This window comes from Eptesicus fuscus, chromosome 9 (genome assembly GCF_027574615.1).
Source record: "Eptesicus fuscus isolate TK198812 chromosome 9, DD_ASM_mEF_20220401, whole genome shotgun sequence".
Taxonomy (NCBI): Eukaryota; Metazoa; Chordata; class Mammalia; order Chiroptera; family Vespertilionidae; genus Eptesicus; species Eptesicus fuscus.
In genome coordinates, this window is record NC_072481.1 from 17,437,225 (window position 1) to 17,453,797 (window position 16,573).

General features: G+C 43.6%; 2 non-coding genes and 1 pseudogene across 2 annotated transcripts; all 3 read left to right on the top strand.

The window, feature by feature from the left end:
• LOC103292052 (dynein light chain 1, cytoplasmic-like) lies at positions 1 to 262 on the top strand (annotated as a pseudogene).
• Positions 263 to 3,351: 3,089 nt separating this feature from the next.
• On the top strand, positions 3,352 to 3,458 carry LOC129150398 (U6 spliceosomal RNA). Its single transcript, XR_008557148.1, has one exon. It is a non-coding gene; the product is annotated as a U6 spliceosomal RNA (small nuclear RNA).
• Positions 3,459 to 3,516: 58 nt separating this feature from the next.
• Positions 3,517 to 3,620, top strand: LOC129150404 (U6 spliceosomal RNA). The gene has a single exon (XR_008557154.1). It is a non-coding gene; the product is annotated as a U6 spliceosomal RNA (small nuclear RNA).
• The last annotated feature ends 12,953 nt before the right edge of the window (positions 3,621 to 16,573 follow it).

The following is a 16,573-nucleotide window of genomic DNA, read 5'->3' on the forward strand; positions in this document are numbered from 1 at the left end:
ATGTGTGACCGAAAGGCAGTGATCAAAAATGCTGATATGTAGGAGGAGATGCAACAGGACTCCGTGGAATGTGCTACTCAAGCACTGAAGAAATATAACACAGAGAAGGACATTGTGGCCCATATTAAGAAGGAATCTGACAAGAAGTACAACCCCACCTGGCACTGCATTGTGGGAAGGAACTTCGGTAGTTATGTGACACAAACACTTCATCTACTTCTATCTGGGCCAAGTGGCCATTCTTCTGTTTAAATCTGATTAAAAGCATGGATAGTACCCACACACCCAGTGATCCACCCAAAAATAAGATTGCAGCCTTAGTTCTAAATTCCAGAGACTGAAATCTTCAGCCTTGCCGAAAGGAGCACCTTGATCTTGAACCTTTTATTGTGTTAGTTTTTTTTTTTTTTAAGTGTTTTTTTTTTATTGATTTTAGAGGGAGAAGGAGAGGGAAACATCTATTGGATGCCTCCTGCAGGCCCCTTACTGGAGATTGAGCCCACAATCCAGGCATGTGTCCTGACCTGGACAGAACTGTGACCTACTGGTTCATGCGCTGACCCTCAACCACTGTGTAACATCAGTTGGGCCCAAAGCATCTTAACAGAACGTTCATGTAATCTTTTGAGTGGCAAACTGAGGTATAAACCGAATTATGATTTATCCAAATGTAGCTCAGCTAGGGCCGTGGTCAGCAAACTGCGGCTCGCGAGTCACATGCGGCTCTTTGGCCCCTTGAGTGTGGCTCTTCCACAAAATACCACTGCCTGGGCGAGTCTATTTTGAAGAAGTGGCGTTAGAAGAAGTTTACGTTTAAATTTTTTAAAATATATTTTTATTAATTTTTTACAGAGAGGAAGAGAGAGGGATAGAGAGTTAGAAACATCGATCAGCTGCCTCCTGCACACCCCCTACTGGGGATGTGCCCGCAACCAAGGTACATGCCCTTGACCGGAATCGAACCTGGGACCCTTGAGTCCGCAGGCCGATGCTCTATCCACTGAGCCAAACCGGTTTTGGCAGAAGAAGTTTACGTTTAAAAAATTTGGCTCTCAAAAGAAATTTCAATCATTGTACTGTTGATATTTGGCTCTGTTGACTAATGAGTTTGCCGACCACTGAGCTAGGGTGTTGTCTAAATGGAGGTTCCAAAAGAAAATGAAAAATTTGAGTAACCTACTATTTTTAGCAAGCCAAACTCTCTCCAGTATATTACAAACTCTGTAAACCGTGGCGAAAGTGGTTCAGTTGGTTAGGCATTGTCCTGTGCACCAATAGGTCACTGATTCGATTCCCGGTCAGGGCACATACCCAGGTTGCGGGTTCAAGTATGGGAGGCAATCGATTGATGTTTCTCTCTCACGTGGAGGCAACCGATAGTGCCCTAACCCATGGAATTGAACCGGTGACCTCTTGGTGCATGGAACAACTGAGCCACACCAGCCAGGGCATTTATTGTGTTGTTTTGTACAGGGCATTCTCTGTACTCATTTGTTGTGGTTATAAAACAATTAGTAAAAGAAAAGATAGGAGGAAATTTTTGTGATCTTGAGTTAAGCAAAGATTTCTTAGATATGACATCATTCACAAGAGAAAAAAAAAGACAAACTAAACTTACTGTATTTTCCGGCGTATAAGATGACTTTTTAACCCAGGAAAATCTTCTATACGCCCAGTTGTCTTATACAACGGGAAATACGGTCCTTAAAGTTTTAAAACTCTGCTCTGTGAAAGATGCTACGACAAACCACAGACCAGGAGAAGACATCTGCAAATCACATCCTATATAATAAAAGGCTAATATGCAAATCAATCGAATGGCAGAACAACGGTCGCTATGATGTGCACTGACTACCCGGGGGCAGACGCTCAACGCAGGAGCTGCCTCCGATGGTCAGTGTGCTCCCACAGGGGGAGTGCCGCTCAGCCAGAAGCCGGGCTCACAGCTGGCGAGCACAACAGCAGTGGCGGGAGCCTCTCTTGCCTCCACGGCAGCGCTAAGGATGTCCGACTAAACGGCTTAGGCCCATCAGTGCATGAATTTTGTGCACCGGGCCTCTAGTATCTAATAAAGGTCTCATACCTAGAATTTATAAAATAATTCTCACAACTCATTAATAATAAGAAAACAACCCTGTAAATGTATGGGCACAAGACTAATACAGATACTTCACTAAAGAAGACATATAGATGGCAAATCAGCACATGAAAAGAGGCTGAATATCCTTAGTTATTAAGGAAATGTAGGCTTTATGGAGGTACCACTACATACATATTGGAATGGCTAAAAACAATAATTCTTTCAAAATATGAAAATATCAAATGCTGATAAGCACATAGAGCAACTAGAGCTTTCATTTTTGCTATGAAAATTCTAAATGGTGAAGCCATTTTGGAAAAGAGTTTGGATTTTTAAATATACAATTACATGTACATTTACCACACAACTCAGCAATTCCACTCCTAAGTGTTTACCTAAGAGAAATAAAAACTTATGTTTATACAAAAACATGTACACAAATGTTTATAGTAGCTTCATTCACAGTCAACAAAAACTATAAACAATCCCAATGTCCTAAACTAGTGAATGAAGAAACAAATTATGATACATCCATACAACAAAATACTACTGAGCAATAAAAAGGAGCAAACTACTGATACATGCAATGTGGATGAATTTCACATGCATTATTCTAAGTGAAAGTAGTAAGACTCAAAAAGCTATACTTTTTTATTCCATTTGTATGACTTTCAGGAAAAAAACAAACTACAGGAATAGAAAACAGATCAGTGCATGCCATGGTTGGGGGAGAGGTTGACTATAAAAGATAGCATGAGGGAGTATTTGGAGTAAATGGATAATTTAAATTATAATGGTGGTAGTTACACAAGTGTATGCATTTAACTCATAGAACTGAACACCAAAAAGAATGAAATTCACTGTGTGTAAAAAAACAACTGTTTTAAAACAAAAACCCTATACTCTGCCTCCACCACCGCTACTACTATTATGAAAGCCACTGATTTCAGGTTGGCATAACAGATGTGGTTGATATAAATACATTACTATTTTTTCCTTATTTAAAAAAAGATAGCATATTTGTACATTGCTCTGCTCCATGCTTTCTTTTAAATAAAGAACTATTTCAATCATATAGAAAAATAGATGTTTTTATAACAAACACATAAGCACCTTTCACCAATGTTATCAAATCTTCACATTTTGCCTTTTCTTACAACTCTTTTGAAGAAATAAAATAATCAGAGATATGTTTTAAGCCCCAATGTATCCCTCCTTTCACCCATTCCTTTTCCTTTCTCCTCAGAACTGCATTGTCCTGTGTATGGATGGTGTTCGCTTCGGCAGCACATATACTAAAATTAGAAGGATACAGGGACGATTACCATGGCCCCTGCGTAAGGATGACATGCAAATTCATGAAGCGTTCCATATTTTAAAAAAAATAACCACAAAAAACTATGCATGTATGAATCCTTAAATAGTATATAGTGTCATCTGTCATATTTTAGAATTTTATATACATGGTATACAGATACAGAGATTAGCATGGCCCCTGCGCTAGGATGACACGCAAATTCGTGAAGTGTTCCATATTAAAAAACAAAACAGAAAAAACACACAAAAAACTATGTATGTATGAATTCTTAAATAGTATACAGTGTTGTCTGTCATATTTAAAAATGTTATATACATGGTATCAAGCTGTACTAGTATATAACCTTTTGCAACTTTTTTTAACATTTTGTTTTATCCATGTGGATACCTATAGCTTTGGTGTATTCACTTTAACTGTTTTGTGGTATTTTATATTATGAACTAGAGGCCTGGTGCACGAAATTCTGCATGGGGGGGGGGCCCTTAACCTGGCCTGCACCCTCTCGCAATCCGGGACCACTGCGGGATGGGGCCTAAACCGGCAGTCGGACATCCCTCTCGCAATCCAGGACCGCTGGCTCCTAACCACTCACCTGCCTGCCTGCCTGATTGCCCCTAACCACTCTGCCTGCTTGTCTGATTGCCCCTAACTGCTTGCCTGCCTGCCTGATTGCCCCTAACCACCTCTGCCTCAGCCCTTGCACCCAGGACCCAGGCTTTCCTCCTCCGGCCGGGACCCGAGCTTCCCTCCCTCTGGCTGGCCCCAGGCACCTGGGACCCTGAGTGATGCCACTTGGGCCCCAGCTTTGTTAGGAAGGATGTCCGGAATGACGCCCGGAAGATGTCCGGTCTATCCAGTTTAATTAGCATATTACCCTTTTATTAGTATAGATATATCACAGTTGATTTGCCCACTCTCCAGTAGATTGTCTCTATTATTATTATTATTATATTTAAATTATTTTACTTTTTATCTGTTTTTCAACATCATTTTTTTTTTAAATCCTTATCCGAGGGTATTTTTCCTTTGATTTTTAGAAAGAGTGGAAGAGAGAGGAGCTCCAGTGGTGCAATCGGTTAGTGCGCGGTACTTATACAGCAGTGCTTGCAGAAAGAGTGGAAGAGAGAGGGAAAGACAGAGAGAAATATCGATGTGAGAGAAACATCAATTGGTTGCCTCCTGCATTCGCTCTGGAGCCTGCAACCGAGGTATGTGCCCTTGACTGGAATGGAACCCGGGACCCTTCAGTCGCAGGCCAATGCTCTATATCCAAACTGGCTAGGGCTCTATTATTATTATTATATGCAAATAGTGCTACAATGAATATCCTTATTCCTGTAGCCTGTGTCTATGTTCATTGTTGAAAACTTGGAAGCTTAAACAAAAAAAGATGAAAACTAATATTACCCGCCATAACAGTCAGTTATTGTTTACCGAGCATTTAACATGTATCAGGTATAGTGTTGGCCACTTTATGTGCATTAACTTTATTTAATTCTCACACCAACCTATATATTAGGTACTGTTATGTTTGCTATTGTACAAGGAGAAAACTGAATCCTAACGGGTTTAAATAACTTAGCACACAGATAGGAAGTGGCAGAACAGGTTTGTTGCCAAAGCCTCAGCTCTTTACATTATGCTCCAACAGTGCCCAAAAGCCCTAAAACCAGAAATAATAATGATTAGAAGTAGTCTTTACTGTTAATTGGCCTCCCAGAAGACAAGAGAGGCCTGGTCCAGGCCACTTTCCATTCAGTAAGTTATATTGGGAGTATAATATACAAGCAGAAAAGTATAGATAAGTATACGAAAATATTTATATCCCAACTGATGAGTTTCCACAAACTGAGTATTTCCATGTGAATGAAAAAGGGGCTCTGTAATAAATCTGAGAGTAACCTCACAGGATGATCTGATCATAAATTCATAACTGGGCAGGTCATGAAGGGTAGTCACCCTCAAGCCTATCACTTCCCTAGTAAAAGGTTAACACACTTTTGAAATGCCTCTTTTTCAGACTCCTGGGAAGCATAACCACCTTCAGGAGAGCACACAGACCCTGGCCACATACATCAGCTGGTTAGAGCATCCTCCTGATAACCCAACATTTCAGGTTTGATTTCTGCTCAGGGCACATATAAGAAGCAAGCAATGAATGCGTAAATAAGTGGAACAACTAATCGATGTTTTTTTCTCTCCTTTCCTCTCTTTGTCTAGACTCAATTCTTGTATCCCCAAATCAGCGAGCTGGACAAGATGCCTTAATGAGCCAATTAGTTAGAAGTCATCTTTATTGCACGCAGGTTCAGAGCAGATTACCTCTTCAAATTCTGAACACCCAAAAAGGAGTTCAGAATTTAGGTCCTTGTGTAAGTTATTTTTACAGACAATTTGTAGCCTTGAGTACATATCATATCTAACAAACACCTGTAACCCTGAGTACAAATCATATTTATACAGACACTTGGCATGGGAGTATTATCAGTATCAGCCCTTTACGTTAGATGGCTAGCTTGCAAGGTCAGACAGTTAGGTTTATCTTTTCTAGTATTTAAGCTAAAAAAAACAAAGTTATTTTTCAGAATAAGAGACTATCTAAAAATAACAGAGTTGACCTACAGAATAAGAGACTGTCTAAGAATAACAGAGTAGTTCAAACAGCAGTTTTCCAAAGGAGGGAGCCCCATGCTTCACAATAAATGAAAGAGAAAAAAAACAAGAGAGGGAGCACACAACCTTGTTAACTATCCCTAACCCAATCACAGAGGTTTCCCTACCTTGCTTTCTCCTGGAGGCCTGAAACTAGTGAGTTTTGGAGGGAGATGTTGGTGACTTCCTCCAAGTGATGGTAGTGGAGAAAATGGAAAGGAACTGAGATATTGCAATGTAAGAATAACTGGATTTAACGGGCTTGAAGGCATTAAGAATGAGTTTCTTCCTTATGTACAAAATTGAGGGAACTTGCTTCTAAATTTTTTGCACTTCAAATTGGCCGTGAATAGTTTTTTTTTCCTTTTGGGGAGATTATACTTGAAATTGGGCCGCACAGTTTTCTAAAACAGAACACTTACATCAGCTGCCACCTGAGGCACTGCCTGGAGCTCAGTATAGCGAACTCTGCCCTTCCAAGTCCATAGACCTTTGTCCCCCTCAACACCAGGAAAGGTGCCCAAATTCTTTTCCACGCGGGGCTCCAGTGGGCGGCGCATGCCCAGAGAGGCCGTGTGGGGCGACCGCCCGGAGAGCAAACAGCGAGAAGTTTCCGCCATTTTGTCGGCCCCAACAGAGCTGGCCGGGACCGGAGACTACAAGTTCCGTGAGCCCCCGCGGCGACACTTCCTACCCCTCACTGTCCGGCCTGCTCCCTCTTTCCCCCCTCCCGGGGGCCGAAGGCTCTGGCTGCCGCTGGCGGCCGGTGGGCCAAGTAGGATTTCCGGGGGAAACTACTGTGGAGGCTGAGGAGGCGGCGGCGGCGACCCCGGTGAGTTCAGCGAGCTAGGAAAAGTGAGCGGGAAGTGCCCGGGGTCCGGCTGCGGCCGCCTCTTAGGCTAGGGTCGCGTTCTTGGTTCCGCCGCGGGGTCGCAGCCCGGGGGAGCGAAATGGCTCGGGCCGCGGTCGCCGCGGGCGGCGGACGGGACGGGCTGGGGCCGCCGCCTCCTCCTGCGCCCTCCCACAACGGTCCGGCGGGGACTTTTCCGCCTGCTGAGCGGGAGTCCCGCGCTGGCTCTCCCTCTCCGCCCCGGGCGACTTGGCGGGGCCCTTTTGTCTGGGCTGCTTTCCGTCCCTTTGTGCCTGTGCCCGGAGCTGCCTCCTCGGGGGAGCCCCCGGGACCAGTCCCTGGCTGGGACCTGTCCCTGGGGATCCGGTTACGGTAACCGGATCGGGTCAAAGTCCATTTTTCAGAACCGCCCGGCTTCGGACCTCCGCATCCCGGCTGGGCAGAGCGGAAGCTCGGGAACCGGGCAGAGGCAGACGGAGTTTCTGTTGAAAACTCGGGGTTATTGTCTGGCTCTTTAACGTCAGCCCCGGGCGACTTAGGGCACGGAGCTCCGGCGGGTTTCTGGTCGGGGAATTGTCCTTTGGAAGAGAAATGAGCCCCGCTCCCGGGGAGACTGGGACAGGTTGGAATTTGCTGCGACGTGTGCCTGGGGCGCCGCTGGGATCGGAGAAGCAAAGGACCGATGCGGATGGGCTCCGTGGCAGCACACCTCCCGAAACTCGGGGGAGAGAGTGATTGATAGCAGCGAGCAGCCTTTTCATTCATCGCTTGCAAAGAGGCTACAGTACGTCAGCCTCCCAGTTCCTCGCCCCCGACATCTGTTCTTATTGATTCTGCTTAAAATGACGAAAGAAAACGTCCATTAGTAGAAGGGTCTGCTTTATAGAGAAAACAAACTTAGTGGCTTCTAGAAAGCAAATAATAATAATAATAATAATAATAATAAAATAAAAGGACTATTTCACCAAGTAAAAGGAACGAAGTCAGTTTGCTAGAAGAGAGGTAATACTACGGTCCTTACTGCAACGCGTGAATCTGGTGGATTTGACCAAACTTTGTTAGAAAATGGTAACTATGTGTGTCCCGTTGGAAAACTGAATTGCAGGTATTCAGCTTAAGATAACGCTTTATAACGCAGATATTCCGTTTGAAAAGGATTTAGTATTTCAAGTCTCTGAAATGAGGACAACCAGGTCTGCTTTACACAAATCAGGGAAGGTTATTGAAGTTATGTAGGTTAAATTCCCAGGTTAGCCATGTAGGCAAACAAAGCCCTTTGTACTTTATTTGCATATCTCATAGTAAAAGCTCATAATGGAAGTGATTTATTCTGAGAATCTCAGGTTGTGTTAGTAATATTGTATAGGGATAGAGGTCTTTTGTTGTTGTGAATCCTCAGCAGAGGATATTTTCCCATTGATTTTTAGGGAGAGGGGAAGAGAGGGAAAGTCAGAGAGAAGCATGGATGTGAGAGAAACACATCAATTGGTTGCCTCCTACGCACGCCGGGACCAGGGCGGGGGAGGAGCCTGCAACCGAGATGCGTGCCCTTGACTGGAATGGAACAGGGACCCTAAGGTCTGCAGGCCCCGCCCTATCCACTGAGTCAAACCGGCTAGGGCAGGGATAGAGGTCTTTAATACAGCTGTTCTTCAATTTTTAATCTAGCAATGAGTGGGGATTGGTTGTGTTTTCCTGGCTATACTTTGAAGCACCCACAGAATTGTTCTAGTAGTTTAAAAACTATCTAAGGAACAGCTGTTACCTATTTCTTCAAACATGCCAGTACTGTTATTTTTTAAAAACAGCTTATATATTATTATTATCATCATTATTATTTTATTGATTGATTTTCGAGAGAAAGAGGAAGGGGGAGAGAAGAAAGAGAAACACTGATTTATTGTTCCACTTATTTATGCATTCATTGGTTGATTCTTGTATGTGCTCTGACCAGGATTGAACCAGCAACCTTGGCTTATGGGGAGGACACTCTAACCAATTGAGCTACCTGGGTAGGGCCTCATATACATTGTGTGATTTCATTTTCACTATAATTCCCTGAGGTGGTGGTTCTCTCATGTTATGGCTGACTAATGTTAAATCTGCAGCCTCTAAAATGTTCTGTGACTTGCCCAAGGTCACAGAGTTCACTAGGTAGGAAATAGTGTAAACCATACTTCAAGCCCAGTGCTCTTCCCATTATCTCACACCTATTGCAGTTACACATCATACCACCACCTACACCTTGTGATTTACTGACATTTAAATATTGGAGAAAATAATGAAAATATTTTCCAACCAGAGCAAACTGATTTTTAAGGAACTGTAGTTTCTAGAATTATAAACAATGTCATACTGAAAGTTGGTGCCATTACTTTGTCTTATGGTATGCTAGGTTACTTTGTACCAAGACAGAATGGCAATTTTATGGCTCCCTAGGGGTGGGAAAGGGTGGTCAGTTCTTAGGCTGAGGTTTTCACTAATTATTACTAAAAGATTTATTTACTAAAAGGTTTTGACTAATCTTTGCTTATAGGTTTATGAGAAATATGTTGGAGAACAAATTATATAAAGCAGCTTTGGCTGCTGGAACTAACATAGAAGAAATAACTGAAATTCAGATACTTTTCTAGCAAAAATGTTGCCTTTCGTTTTTGCTTTTAGTAAAAATTTTAATCAGTTTCAAACCTGCAGTTTAAGTCTTAGATTTATGTCAGAACATGCCATGAGTGTGGCATCAGAAATAGAAACCTACTTCACCTCCCTAACTTAAATTCTTTTTAGGTAAAGTACCTAACATGCCAATGGACTTGAGTCAGTAAAATTAGTCTAGCCTTTCTAACTAGTAGAAGCCTGTTTCAAATCTCTTACTATGCCATCCTAATGGAAGGAATTTAAAAAAAAATTTTACTGATTGATTTTAGAGAGAGGAAGGGAGAGAGAAAGAGAAACATGGATTTATTACTCCACTTATTTATGCATTCCTTGGTTGACTCTCTTTAGTTTCCATTGCCTTAGGAGCTGTATCGGTGAAGATTCTGCTTCGGCGTGTGTCTGAGATTTTGCTGCCTGTGGATTCCTCTAATATTTTCATGGTTTCCCTTCTTACGTTTAAGTCCTTTATCCATTTTGAGTTTATTTTTGTGTATGGTGTAAGTTGGTGGTCTAGTTTCATTTTTTTGCATGTATCTGTCCAAAATTCCCAACACCATTTATTGAAGAGACTGTCTTGACTCCATTGTATGTTCTTGCCTCCTTTGTCAAATATTAATTGAGCATAATGGTTTGGGTCGATTTCTGGGTTCTCTATTCTATTCCATTGGTCTGTATGCCTGTTCTTGTGCCAGTACCAGGCAGTTTTGAGAACAGTGGCTTTGTAATACAGCTTGATATCTGGTATTGAGATCCCTCCTACTTTGTTCTTCTTCCTCAGGATTGCTGCAGCTATTCGGCGGCTTTTTTTATTCCAGATGAATTTTTGGAGAGTTCGTTCTAGGTCTGTGAAGTATGCCGTTGGTATTTTAATGGGGAGTGCATTGAATCTATAGATTGCTTTGGGTAGTATGGACATTGGTTGATTCTTGTATGTGCCCTGACTGGGGATTGAACCTGTAACCTCAGCACACTGGGACAACGCTCTAACCAATTGAGCTACCCAGCCAGGGCTGGAAGGAACTTTTCCTTTGTGTTTTTTGCTGTTGGTCTTCTTCATTTTCAAAGCAATTCATTCATTCAGTATTCAGAACACAGTAGGCTTTCTGAAATAGTTCTAAATACTATTGTAGACCAACCCTGTGGATAGAGCATTGAAAACAAGAGAAGTCTTTTCCTTTTGGGAGCTTATAGACTGATGAGGGGTGGGGTGAAAGACAGAGGAGTCAGACAGTAAGTAAGGACTTAATAAATAACATCTGTCTCATTTATTGTGCAACTTCAAGGGGTAAGTAACATCTTTGAACTTTATTTCTCTCATCTTTAACATGGGGATAATGATTCCTGCTGTACCTAGCTTATGGAATTGTTTCCAGAAGCAAGTAGGGTTGTATTATACCCTTCAAATTCCTATAGTAAGTTACTGTTTCTGCTCTTAGAAAAGGAAAAGGAGCCTTGAGAGAAGGTTGGTCTAAGGGAGTCTGGTGTCCCATTATGGACCGCTCTGTGACTATTAGTCATGGCTGTGTGACTTTTTTAGGGAAGAGATGGTTGAAACTATACAGCTTTCAGATTCAAGCTTGGTTTTCAATTTAACTTCTTTTTTTTTTTTTTAAAAAAATATCTTTATTGATTTCAGAGAGGAAGGGAGAGGGAGAGAGAGACAGAAGCATCCATGATGAGAGAGAATCATTGACCCGCAACCCAGGCATGTGCCCTGACTGGGAATCGAACCGTGACCTCCTGGTTCCTGGGTCTACATTCAACCACTGAGCCACACCAGCCGGGCTTCTTTTTTTAAAAAAAAATATATTTTTATTGATTTCAGAGAGGGGGGAGAGAGAGAGAGAGAGAGAGAGAGAGAGAGAGAGAGAGAGAGAGAGAAACATCAATGATGAGAGAGAATCACTGATTGGCTGCCTCCTGCATGCTCCCACTGGGGATTAAGCCTGAAGCCTGGGCATATGCTCTTGACCGGAATCGAACCCAGGACCTTTTAGTTCGAAGGCCAACGCTCTATACACTGAGCCAAACCGGCCAGGGCTCAATTTAACTTCTTTATTGTGTAAAGCACCAGATGTTTATTTTGATAATTTGAAAATTCTGACATATTTACTCAATATATAATGCATTTACTACCTTTGGAGTCTGAAGACCTGGGACATTCCTAGCTGTGAATGTCCAAGTCAACTAACCTCTTTATACTTTAGTTTCTTCATTTGTAAAATAGGGATAATAATTTCTTCAAAGGTATGAGATGAGATAATGGATGTGAGAGGTCTTTGTAAACTGTTTAATAAGTATGAGAAAAGTTATTCTCTCTGGCAAAGGAAAAGGGGGTCATACTGTGATCAGTGCTGCAGGAGGGAGGAAGTGTGGGAGGGAGCACTAGTTTATTATTTTTTTAATATATTTTATTGATTTTTTTACAGAGAGGAAGGGAGAGGGATAGAGAGTTAGAAACATCCATCAGCTGCCTCTTGCACACCTCCTACTGGGGATGTGCCCGCAACCAAGGTACATGCCCTTGACCGGAATCGAACCTGGGACCTTTCAGTCCACAGGCTGATGCTCTATCCACTGAGCCAAACCAGTTAGGGCAGAGGGAGCACTAGTTTAAAGTGCATCCTTGGACTCTGGAGTACTTTATGGTAAGGAAATCTCTCAGGGTGTATGAACTGTCAGTGCACTGAGTTTAGAAATTCATTTTGTAGTATATGATGTTGCTAGATGTTTTTTCAGGTATACATTTAAAACAGAATCTAATCTTGAATCAAATCTATGCCTTAAAAACATTCTATTGTTAAAGATTTTCTACATTTATTCTCTCAAATGTGTACTTGTCAGCCAAATTTCCAGGAGTATTTTTTAGAAAGATACCGACTGTATTTTGTTTAAAGGTAGATAACAATTTTATGATTGTCTGAAAGAACAGTGCATTACTTGGTTTATTTTCTCTATGGATAGCCAATTCTAATAGAACTCATTTAATCTGTTACAGAGGACTCCCTAGCCAGACTTTACCCTGCACATGCCATCTAGTTGATAACCAATGTACTTGATTTTCCCTACTCAGCTGCTTACTCTCTTCTTTGACTTTGCTTGGCAACACAGTGTCAAAAATTGGTATAAAGGCCCTGGCCAGTGTGGCTCCGTTGGTTGAGTGTCATCCCATGCACCAAGAGGTCACTGGTTGGATTCCCTGTCAGGGCACATGCCCGGGTTGTGGGTTGCGGGTTGCGGGCTGGATCCCCAATAAGGGGCCTGCAGGAAGCAGCTGATCGATGTTTCTCATTGATGTTTTTCCCCCTTCCCCCTTTCCCTCCCTCTCTCTCCCCTTTCTCCCTCTCCCTCTCCCTCCTTCTCTAAAAATCAATAAAAACATTTTAAAAAATTGGTATAAAGGATTAATTAATTATTCATCCATACCTTGAATGATCCCAAAGCACTTTGTCTATATATCTACAGGCACTTTTTCGTATGTAGTTTATCTCTTCATACTCCCTACTGAACAGTACCCGAATATGCAAATAAACTGAGTTAAAGATTCCTATGTTGTTGGTTTCAATTTATTTAACCATTACAAATGGTTAATAGTTATTACAAGTAATGACGCATATAGGTCTTTTTATTGTAATGTGTTGTTTTTCTTTTAATATGAAATTAGCAGATATGAACATTTATATATTGCTTTATTGGTATTACCAAATTGTTTGCCAACATCAGTCCTTTAATATTCAGTGCCACTAACAATTTACAGTTCTTGTTTATTCACAACCAACTTTACTAATAATGGATTTTAATATTTTAAAATATATTTCCAGTTTAATAGTTATAAATATTAGATAATATCCCACATGCCAAGCATTCAAAATGGGGTTTGCACTGGCATTCCCTCCTTGGAGCACACCCATGGAATCTCCTATTTAAGCTAATTTTCTTCCTCCTAAACTCTAAGGGTCCCCACGATACTTGCAACCAGAAGAACAATGGGTAGCAGCAGCTCGTCCTGGGCTAACCTCCTGAATCTGCCTCCAAGCCCCCTTTTCTCTGAATTCCCAGTAAGCTAACAGCTCACCTCTTGCCCACGTTGTTTCTAGAGAGCCAAAGTAGGCTCAGGCTCTCTCCAGTTGCTTTTTCTATCCTAGGCCCTTCCTTGTTTCATTGTCTCCAGCTTTAATAAACGTACTCTCAAAATTTTTAAAGAATGGGGTGTGCTAATTTCCACGTATATCTCTTTCAGTTATATACTCAGGGCCCTGGGAAATGACCACCAGAAGGGTCCACAGACCCAATGGGCCCATCGTGAGCTGGATCTTGGGCAAGGACTCAATTTATTTCCTGGTCCTCTTAAGTCCATGATGACACTTCCAGACTCCAGATGTCAATGTCAACCTGTCCTCAAAACAGTTTACAGTTACCTGAATGAATGGCCATAAGCTTCTGCCTGCCAGCCTGATCACCCCCTAGCCGCTTCCCTGCCGTCCTGATTGACACCTAACTGCTCCCCTGCTGGCCTGATCACTCCCAACATCCCTCCCCTATAGGCCTGGTGCCCCCCAACGTCCCTCCCCTGCAGGCCTGGTTGCCCCCAACTGCCCTCCCCTGCAGGCCTGGTCTCCCCCCCCCCGCAACTGCCTTTCCCTGTAAGCCCGGTCGCCCCCAACGTCCCTCCTCTGCCGACCTGGTCACCCCTAACTACCCTCCCCTGCAGGCCTGGTCCCCCCCAACTGCTCTCCCCTGCTGGCCTGATCGCCCACAACTGCCCTCCCTTGCAGGCCTGGTCTCTTCCAACTGTCCTCCCCTCTGGCCATCTTTTGGCGGCGATCTTGTGTCCACATGGGGGCAGCCATCTTGTGTGTTGGAGTGATGGTCAATTTGCATATTACTCTTTTATTAGATAGGATAGAGGCCTGCTGCATGGGTGGGGGCCAGCTGGTTTGCCTGAAGGGTGTACCAGATCAGGGTGGGGGTTCCCTTGGGGTGTGGGGCAGCCTGGGCGAGGGGCCTGTGGTGGTTTGCAGGTTGGCCATGCCCCCCGGCGACCCAAGCGGAGGCCCTGGTATCTGGGATTTATTTATCTTCTATAATTGAAACTTTGTAGCCTTGAGCGGAGGCCAAGGCAGGCCAGGGTGTGCTTGTCTTCCTCCATCGCCAGGGGCAACTCAAGCCTCCTGCTCTCTCCAGCTCCATGGCTGCCACCATTTTTGTTGGGATTTATTTATCTTCCATAATTAAAACTTTGTAGCCTTGAGCGGAGGCCAAGGCAGGCCAGGGTGTGCAGGAAGCTTGGCTTCCTCCATTGCCAGGGAAACCCAAGCCTCCTGCTGGCTCCATGGCTGCAGCCATCTTGGTTGGGTTAATTTGCATACTCGCTCCTGATTGGCTTGTGGGTGTGGCGGAGTGATGGTTAATTTGCATATTGCTCTTTTATTAGATAGGGTTGTGTCCATCTAGCTTCTAACAGTTAACTACCACAGGCTGGTCTCCTTTGTTTCGGGGTCTTGTCATCCATCACCTTTGCTGTCAGTGAGGTTAGTTGTGTAACAACCTCTCCTATGGAGAACAGCTATTATCTTCTTAATATTGGTGCCCCTTCTCACTAGCACATTCCTTAGGATATCCTCTTGGCTATTCCAAGGAATATAATCTTTTTTCTTTTTTTTTAAATATATTTTATTGATTTTTTTTTATGGAGAGGAAGGGAGAGGGATAGAAAGTTAGAAACATCAATGAGAGAGAAGAACCATCAATCAGCTGCCTCCTGCACACCCCCACTGGGAATGTGCCCGCAACCAAGGTACATGCCCTTGACTGGAATCGAACCTGGGACCCTTCAGTCCGCAGGCCGACGCTCTATCCACTGAGCCAAACCAGTTAGGGCAGGAACATAATCTTTTGATGGGTTTTCTGACCACGTCAACAAGCCTACTTCCCCGAACCTTTTAATCCCTTCCTCCACTGTCTGCCACTACAGTTTTGGCATTGCTACTTTACTTAACATGGATCATCACTTTTCCAGCTTTCAGGAACCATCCTAGTGGTAGTAAGTTCACACCAGATCTTGAGGTTTTTGACCAGGATGTTAAATCCTGTATCTCCAGAGAATGATCAATCACTTTCCTTTATAATCTTATACTAGAGGCCCAGTGCACGAATTCGTGCATGAGTGGGGTCTGGCCGGCCCGGCCCCAGTTGGGGCAGGTTGGGGCCAGGCCTGTAGGGAGGAGGAGATGGCAGGAGGTTGGCCAGCCAGCCCACCCCGATCAGGGCCTTCTGGCTCGGGGGAGGGGCTGCAGGAGGTTGGCTGGCCAGCCCTGCTCCCTTTTGGGGTAGGGAGGTGATCAGGGGTGGGGCCAGCAAGGGGGAAGGGCTGTGGGGGGATTGGCCGCCAACCCAGCCCCCTGATCGGGCCAGTTCGCTGGCCGCAGTGGGCGTCATAGCAACCGGTCGTTCTGGTCATTACAAACGCTGATTTTTTATATATATAGATGTTCTGATCCTCATGTTCAGACACACTCAGAATTCAGTCACATTTCTACTCCCCTGGTACATGCTGGCTAAGTCTCTCGCGTAACTCTCTGATGTTATAGTTCTGACCTTATCAGACACAGTACTGACCTACTGTAAATTAAAGGCCTATGAGCCAGGGGGCATGGAGGTGGCAGATCCTTAGGGGGCACTGTTTTATTGAGCAGGTGGGGGAGTCCTATGCATTATCTTCAAGTGAGGAGAGAGCGCTAGCTCTAAGGGCCACTTTTGTAGTCAGAAGGGGTTACGGAGTATTTGGGTATTTGAGATTTTGGAGGGGTTTCAACTCTTGTCTCCATCTTGTGGATTAGAGTCCCCTTTTCCTAACCAGAGTCCTGATGTTGACATAGCATACTTCCCTGGTTGAGAGTTAACTTTCTTTGCAGCTGGGCTATTCTGACGAGCCTGGTCTTCGGTTTTTTCTGTCCTCCTGCTGCCACAGAAAAAAGCCTCTTTGTATGTTTACCTGGGAGGTCCTGTGGCTTTCATT